Below are 9245 nucleotides of genomic sequence, written 5' to 3'. Positions count from 1 at the left end.
GCACGGAAGAATGGATAAAACTTTCCAAATCCAGGTGTGCAAAGCTTGTCACTACTTACTAAAAAGCTGGAAATTGCTACCAAAGGGGCTTCTACAAAGTATTGAATTAAAGGTCTGAATACTTATATGCAGGAGAAATTTCTCCTTTTGATTTTAAATAAATCTTCAAACCATTCTGAAATGATGTTTTAAGTCTGTTATTATGGGTTAGAGCAGGGGTCCTCAATCCCAGTCCTGAAGGGCCTCAGTGGCTGCAGGGTTTTCTTCTAACCCGGTTGCTTAATTAGAAAGGAATTCTTGCCAATAATTTAATTTCATGGCTTGCTAGTGCTTTAACTCTGCTATGTCAGGCCATTCTCATATCCTAGATTTCCTCCCCCTTTCTAAGGATATCATCCAAATGATTTGATGGCTAAAATGGATGAGTAATTCTCAGTCCTTCACTTTCCTTCTAAGTATTTAATTAAACCCAATCGTGCATGATAAATACATAATGGGTGTAAATGGTAACAAGCTAAAATGGAGAAATGCTGGTCTCTTTTGTCATTTGCATGTTATTGCTAATTAGGAGCAATTAAAAACCAAGAATACAGGTATTTAAGACTATAATAAGCAATAAGGGTTCAAAATCTTAATGAGTGAGGACAAATAAAGTGAAAGCAGATGTGTTACTTGAGCAGTAAGTGCTTCTTATTATGCAATTGGGTTGGAGCAAAAACCCTGCAGCCACTGCGGCCCTCCAGGACCATCAGTGTAGATTCATACGCAAAAATGCCAAAGTTATCCATTTAAAAATCTACATACTATTAAATTAATGGGGTCTGAATCTAAACATTTTTCTTCAGATCTTTTCAAGACCAAGTAGCTCATTATTTTGCTATTTGTATGCATTTTGTGTTGGTTTTATAGTTTAATGGTATTTGAGCCTCTCAAGGTCTGGAAATCCTAAACTGGATTACAAAACTAATGAATAAAAACAATGACACCTAATAGAATTTCTACCTCAACTCCAGCCAATTATGCATCATAGAGGATCAGCAGCCAGACTGCATAAGCCAGGGTGTAAAGTTAAAGCAATGCTTTTAAAATTAGAAAGAAAAAGATATTATAACATCTCAGGAGGGACATGCTGTATAGTCAGATGAAGGCAAAGGCAAAAAGTTAGTGAAGGGACTGTGCCATCGACCTGTTAACATGATGTTGGTGATGATGGAAACAAAATAAAGATGAAGAAACACTCAATGGACCTTTGCTGATCAAAATGATTTTTTATTCAATATTTTGACATTTAAAAAAGAACAAAATGCAGTAGTATTAGTATTGTTATTCTGTGTACAGAGTACAGTGACATTCTTGCTTGGATATTGGACCAAAACTGTATACATTTATCATTGAATTGATTTTAAGTAAGAGGAAATGAAAATAACTGCTCCTGTGCCTCATAAGTTTGGCACTTACAGATTTTTCCTACAATACTCAGTATGTTTTTTTTTTTTTATTACAAATGACAATATATCGTAATGTTTCCTATTTTATTTCTTTTTCACTTCTGAATACAATTAAGCACAAAAACTACTGAACTTGTTACCATTTATCTATTGCCATTTTTGAAACCCTTTTTGCCCCATTATCCTGTTTGCTCCTTCCACCCAGTTTCTCTCTTCCTTCAATTGCAATATTACTTAGTTTGGCACAGGTGGCTTTTACTGCTTCCCCTGGACCTTCTGCATCCAGAGCAGCTTTTACACCAACAAACTGCCCCAGTCACTCCCTCCCAAAGCCGCACCAGTGCCGATGACACCTCCTAACACTACCACTCCCTTATTAGACATTTCTTTCATTATTATAGTCGAACCAGGTATTTTTACTAAACCAAGAAGGACTAGCAGGGCTGCTGCTGCTGCACCCATCATTGCCCCCTAGTAAGAGTCCAGCTGGTACGGCGCAGCCACCAGGTTCAGAATCTTCGTTAAACAGCTGGTGGACCTTCTCTGCCTCAGCCCTCGTCAGTTTTTTTCCAATCATCTGTTTTTTTATTTAGACAATCTGTTTTCCCCAGCAGTGCCTTTGTTTCTTGGTCCAGGGCCGATGTACATAACTGTAGCTTTTGCCATTCATCTCCCAAGCTTTTTCCACTTTTGGAAGTGTACTTCTCCTTTTCTTCTTTAAGAAGCTCTTTTCCTCTGCCGAAGATTTTCTTCTTCCCTCTTTATGTCCTCCTGATCTTTGTGTAGCTGCTCATTTCCCTTCACGAGAAGCTCCTCCTGGGTCCCTCTGAATTTCCTCCTTTCAACTTTCCGATACAAATCATTTGTGTAGCACTGTCCTCCGTTGGCTGTCACCATCTTGTCAATCTTTTTGAGAAGCTCAGTCACTTGAGTGCTGTCTGCTGTGTTTCTTGTTGTTGAAGCTATGGGTCCTGTTCCCACATTTTTGCACCAGCCTCCTTCAGATGTTCATTCTCTGTAATGAACTGCTCAATACTTTTGTTTTTTTTCCAGATGATCCTGGCGGGTGAAGAGAACCAGTGAATAATGACGAAAGCTCTCTGGCAGCAGCTCTTGGACCATCTGCACAGCGGCCTTCTCTTCCTGAGTGAAATCTGCGAACAGGAATCACCACCAAGAAGACATGTGGCCCCGGGAGAGCAGAGAGTCATGCAACCTCACCAGTCTCTCTTCTCATTTCCTCTTCTGTAAGTTCAGTGTCAAAGAAGCCTGGGGTGTCAACCACAGTGACATTTCTGCCATCCACAGTGGCCGTTCCCTTTTATGCACTCTTTTGTGATGGAGCGGGAGCTGAGAGTCGAATGAAATTCTTTTCTTCCCAGGATGGTGTTTCCTGAGGCACTTTTGCCAGCTCCTGTCTTCCCAAGAAGCACCAGTCTTAACTCAGAGGGCTGCACCATAGATGGGACTTCTGCATCTCCTATCAATGGAAACAAGAATAAGACACTAATAAAATACAAAGCATGTCACTGAGCCATCAATACTTTTTTCTGAATCTGTATATTCCAATTAAAGGTTGTGGACTGTGCAAGTATCCTATCAAGGCAGGAACCAATTCACTGTAGACACACAAGCAATTTGGGAGTCATCAGTCCACCAGGAATGTGGAAGAATGAACAGAAAGAAGACCCATCCAGATACAGCGATAGGAAGGAGCTTGCCAGTTTAATGCAATATACACGCCCATGAAATTCATCCATTTTTAAACATACTACGCCAGTTCAGTGTTGTGAAGTCTGCATGTCCTCTGCATGTAAGTTAGCTCTAAATTGACAAGTATGAATGTGCTCTGCAATGGACTGTGTGATGCTATAGCAGGGGTCTCCAACTCCAGTCCCGGAGAGCTACTGTGGCTGTAAGTTTTTCATTTCCAACTCTTTTCCTTAATTTAGTGACCCAGTTTTTTCTGCTAATTAACTGTTTCCCCTTTATTTTAATTGACCTTTTCTTGAGACTCTGACTGCTGAATTGATTCTTTGGCTCTTGTTCAGAAAGTGGACGGCGCTTGTTTTTAAGATTAGGCACTCTTACACTGTTTTAAGATTAGGCACCTACTCTGAATGTTTAAGATTAGGGACCCTGGTGTACCTGGCCTTACCCCCATGAACCTTAAGTTCAGGGTTTGTAGTAGGGGTAGGTCAATCTAAAACAAACAACAAGAAGGAGATGGCATCTGCTTTCTAAACAAGACCTGATTCTTTTATCCTTAAATGGCACCTAAACATAAATTTGATGTGAAGTGAGCCAACAGATGACCAACTAAATTGGGGCCTCAAACTCCAACCAAACTTCACTTCATTCAGTTTCTCAATTTAAAACCAATTCTCATTGCTAATTAAACCCGTTATTTAATTCCATGGCGCTCATTCTGCCATGGCAGACATTTCCAAAACTGTTGATTTTCTTTAAGCACGCTGTCAAAATGTTTTGTGGACCTGAGCAGATCACCATTACTGAGGCCTTCACCTTTCTTTATTTTCAGTTTATTGTGTGATGGACGCAGGTTGTTGTTTATGTGTTGGTACATTTTGTGTCTTAATATTGTTTGGTTGCTAATTAGGGAAAAATGGAGATGATTAAGGGGCCTCAGTCTTAAGTTGTGCATCAATTAAAATTAAGGCAAACAGTTAATTAGCCGCAAAATCTGGTCACTAATTAAGAAAAGGATTAGAAAGAAAACCTGTAGCCACAGTAGCTCTCCAGAACTCGAGTTGGAGACCCCTTTGCTATAGACTCAGCAAGACGCCATCGCAGCACAGTACAACCTGACAAGAGACAAGCAAGACGCTCCATAAGCGTTAGCACGAGTGGCGACAAATAACTGTTAGGTAATTTACTGGGAAAAAGAAGATAGTTAACAAGGTTTTAGATTTTCCACCGTTAGTTTGAGTGCAGTCGCTGACGGCTGGGAATCCAGAAAGAGAGCCACAGGGGAGTCCAGTTTATTGATTAGTGAATTTATAAGGTTGTGTTTTTCTTTTTTTCTTTTTATTAATAACCTTGAGGTTAGATGGAATTATGTCTGATTATGTTCAATGGTGATCAGGTGATTTGTGTTTGATGTTATGTTTGTTGACGCTTTGGGTTTTATTTGAGGTGTGCAATTCCTCCAGCAGGACCGAAATGGTGTCTCCCTGTGTGAGAGCAGAGCATGCCGTATGGGACAATTGAATTGCCTTTATAAAGACAATTCGTGGCCACAACAGCGGGTCAGTTCGATCGATCCTGGAGGCTTAAGAGATGGAGTTAGTGTGACTTAGATGGAGCTGGTGGCTGAGCAGTTGGTTGGTGTTAAGAAGCAGCTTAAGGCTCCGGTGAACCAAAAAAGACTCCAGAGATTTTTTCCCCCTCTGAAGCAGAGTTCAGGTTTATTTTATTTTATTTTTTTTATTGATTTAAGGCTGCTCACCTTTACCCTAGGGTAAGAGCCTTTTTCTCACTATGTTCTAATTTTTTTGTTTTGCCATTCACTCATCAAGAATTGTTCTGACTCCGCACTGACGTTTTTTTAGTAACATACACTTTTCACTGTAAATATTTTCACAGAGAACTGTTGAGTAATTTTTTAAACAAGTTTTCATGAAATAATATAGCTTTTTAATTATTTTGTGCATCTGCCTCTCTTATTACTCCATCAGTCCCAAACTACTAGCAGGCCATCTACTCCAGTAAGTGGCTCGTGACAGACTGGCACAACATCCCATGTTGGCTGCTGACTTGCACCCCATCCTGAGGCAGGATACAATCTTAAAAATTAATTCGGAGCTACATTATAGGGGAACCATTTTTGGTTCCTAAAAGATCCATCACCATGAAGGTTCAAGGAAAAATCTTAATTTAGATATGTGAAGGGTTTCAAAAACAACCCTAGCTAGATGATAACAGATTTGAAAAACACCACTGGGTTCCTGATTCTAAAAGGACTCTGGCTGCAAACACTAACATGGCTAACTTCAGGTTTTCTTGATCTGTTACTGTCCTGTTTGGTAGCCTATTGCATACTCGAAGATTTCTGTTCAGCCCATGTATCACAAATATTTTCAAAGGTAAAAAAAACAATTCTATATGTAATGAAACCTCCTCAGAATTAGGTGCTTCTTTCTGAAACAATGGTCCTACAAGGAACCAGATAAAGTGTCATTGAAGAACTATTGTTTATAAGAGTGTACCTGAGACAATGGATACACAGTCAAAGGGGGAGAATGCAATCTCCTCAATGACAATGGCAGAGAAAAAATGTAAACCCATTGAGTCATGAGGCAGCAGGTCACCCTGTACAGTCTTATTGCATACATTATTTAAATAATATTTTTGGAGGGTGAGGAAAATCTGGAGAAACAATGCTAACTTCTTTTAATTTATTGCCTTAGGTGACACAAAAGAAATTGCTTCTAATGTTTCCAGGATAAGCTCCAGCATCCTGTAGCACGGAAATCAGTTATGGTGTTTGCAATAGTGTACTGTATCCCAGTCAGTCAGTCACTGTCCAACCCGCTATATCTGAACACAGGGTCACTGGGATCTGCTGGAGCCAAACCCAGCCAACACAGGGCGCAAGGCAGGAACAAATCCCTGGGCAGGGCGCCAGCCCACCGCAGATAATGTATCCCAAATGGGCCGAAATATGAGTGACCCATATGGGCTGCAAAATTTTTACTGATTGCCAGATAGCAGTGGAAAATGTACATTTCTGGGACCATGAAGCTTGGACTGTTGCAACTGCCCCTTCCCAATCAGCAATGAGGTTAATTTTTATTTTAACCATTATTTTGTATTGAATTACACTATAATATTAATATTTTTTAAAACCACTTCTCATACAGTAGACTTACAACATTTTGAAACAATGTGGACTAAAGCTGCTTAGGTAGGCCCCTCCAGGATTAGAGGGCCCTGAAGTTAGTTTCATAGTAAATCTGCCCCTGCCTGGTACAGGTGTGCTGGGAGTGAGCAAAAACCTGGACAGTTTGGTGGTCCCCAAGGGAACCCCTGGAGTAGATAACATGCACTTAAGCTTGAAAAAATAATTAAAAATAATGCAAGATTTATTATCTTATATTAATTTTGCTGAAAGTTTTATCCAAGGTGACTTACGACATTTGAGATACGGTGGATACATTTCTTTTGTTCTTCTAATTGAAGCACAAGCTGGTGAAGTGACATAGTTATGGTCAGATGGTGTCAGTAGTGGGATTTGATTTAACTTTTGACTCAAAATGTCATTTAAATTTTACCAAACTGTATACCTACAAAGTAATTTAAGTTAAAGTTTCATATTCTGCAGATTCAATCCTGTATGCTCAGTTAAATCAGTAACTGTGCTGAAATCCATATGGGCCCCAAATGACCCTTGGATGCACAATTACATGGGTGCCAAATGGACCTCCTACCTGCGATGTTACAGTATGCAGAGCCGGTCAATCCATAAGGTGACATAGACATCACTCTTAGAAATAAAGGTGCCAATGTGGTTCTTCACAGGGATGCCTTAGGGGAACCATTCATTTACATGGATGATCCAGGAAGAACATTTTATTTATTTAGATCTGTAACTGGCCCCATACAGTAAATAACAGGAATAGATGGTAACAGATTTGTGAAATGCCAATGGGTTCCTGATTTTAAAAGGACACCTTTTGCATACAATAACACTGTTAAGTCTACAGTTTTCTTAATCTGTTAGTATTATGCCAGAAAGCCAACCAAACATAAAAGATTTCAGCATTTTCTACATATTAGGGAGCTTTTCAAAGCACAAAGAAACAACTTAATATGCAAAGACCTGTTCCAGAATGAAATGGTGCTCTGTCAAGTAATGCTTCTATGAGGAACCACAACGTCCAGTAAAGAACCATAAATTGCCATTAAAGAACAAGCGCATGAGGGACGCCATTTATGAAAGTATTATGGATACCGAGGGGAACAAGGTCGACCTTGGACGCAGTTTATGAAAGTGAAAGTGAGTGCGCTCATTACAGTCAGCGGTGTTTACACAAAGTTTGTGTTACTGAAGTGGCGCGCACTGTGGACACCGACTGGGATGCCGTACAGGTCATCGAAGCATTCTTCTTCTTCTTTCTGCTGCTCCTGTTAGGGGTTACCAGAGTGGATCATCTTCTTCCATATCTTTCTGTCCTTGTCATCTTGTAATTTGTAATTAATTAATTAATTAATAATTAATAAAATGATGACACGTATAAAGGTTTAGATCTCCTCCTGATGCCAATAAAAAAGAAAAGAAAAGAACAATGGAGCTCCGATAGTCTTTCCGTTACCCGTCCCGACTTACACAAATAATATTCTAGTATAGAAAAAAAATAGACTGTGACGCCCCGTAATTCCGGTGTTTTCAGAGTTTCATCGAAAGTGAAACTTATACCAAAAGTCAATACATTTTATAGGAATTACTTGCCTGTTCTTTCCTCCGCCATAACTTTTTCAGTCAGATGAATCCTTGTGTTTTATCTTTAAACCTCGTTAACTGTGAAGTCAAGGTTTCGGTTGTTCCTGGACCACAGGCTGAGAGCGCCGAGAGGGCTGCTGCGCGATGGAGCGAGAGAGCCGCTGTGCCGCTGGATGCAGGAAGTAGGACACGTAGCAGAGAATTCAGCCCAGCCAGCCAATTAAAAGGCGGCCGTTTATTCTGCGACAGCGAGTGACCGATGGCTGCTGCTTGTTATGTTGTGTGGGGCATATTCTAAGTAGTGCATTCTTAAAACAGATTTTCTATTAAATATTAATTAACCCTTTCATTTTACCCGGTCTGTGCTTCTCTTGTACATTGTCCAGGTCTGGTATACTGTACTCAATATATTACACAGCGGGCGGCACGGTGGCGCAGTGGGTAGCGCTGCTGCCTCGCAGTTAGGAGACCTGGGTTCGCTTCCCGGGTCCTCCCTGCGTGGAGTTTGCATGTTCTCCCCGTGTCTGCGTGGGTTTCCTCCGGGCGCTCCGGTTTCCGCCCACAGTCCAAAGACATGCATGGTTAGGTGGATTGGCGATTCTACATTGGCCCTAGTGTGTGCTTGGCGTGTGGATGTGTTTGTGTGTGTCCTGCGGTGGGTTGGCACCCTGCCCGGGATTGGTTCCTGCCTTGTGCCCTGTGTTGGCTGGGATTGGCTCCAGCAGACCCCCGTGACCCTGTGTTCGGATTCAGCGGGTTGGAAAATGGATGGATGGATATTACACAGCTAATTTAAACTGACAACTCAAAATTAGCCCTTTTTAAGGCTTTATGTATCCAGTATTGGCTGTAACCTTGACAAGTATAATTTATGTGTAAACAGCTTTAAATGATTTCATTGCTGTAAGCACCAGCACCAAACACAAAAATCATTTCTAGAGTATATCGCCATTACTCAAATGCCTTATTTAATTTTAATCAAAATGAACGTTTTTAACTTTAAAGAATGAGTTTTGGAAAAGGAAATGCCATTACGCAGCTACACTTCATTGATTTAAATGAAAATCTGTTTCTAATGCAACTGACATTCTTTTGTCAAATGTCATAGTAACTCATTTATATTCAAACAAAGCAAACGGATTTCATAGGCATGAAATCGTTATTTTCAAAAAGATGAGAACATTAGATTTCTACACTTTCGTACACAAGTACTTACTCCAATTACTTGCATATATTAGCCATGCTTACTTGAAGTAAATGGGAACAGGTGTCATAATTTTATAAAGCAGATCCAACATTTTTATTTTTCTTCTCAGTTTACTTGTGATCCTGAA

At 40.2% G+C, this 9245-nt stretch overlaps 1 pseudogene; it reads right to left on the bottom strand.

Annotated features, from left to right (window-relative positions):
• Positions 1–1248: 1248 nt before the first annotated feature.
• LOC127529754 (GTPase IMAP family member 4-like) lies at positions 1249–8091 on the bottom strand (annotated as a pseudogene).
• Positions 8092–9245: the final 1154 nt, after the last annotated feature.

The sequence above is a fragment of the Erpetoichthys calabaricus genome, chromosome 12 (genome assembly GCF_900747795.2).
Source record: "Erpetoichthys calabaricus chromosome 12, fErpCal1.3, whole genome shotgun sequence".
Taxonomy (NCBI): Eukaryota; Metazoa; Chordata; class Cladistia; order Polypteriformes; family Polypteridae; genus Erpetoichthys; species Erpetoichthys calabaricus.
This window is presented reverse-complemented; position numbering and strand designations above follow the sequence as displayed.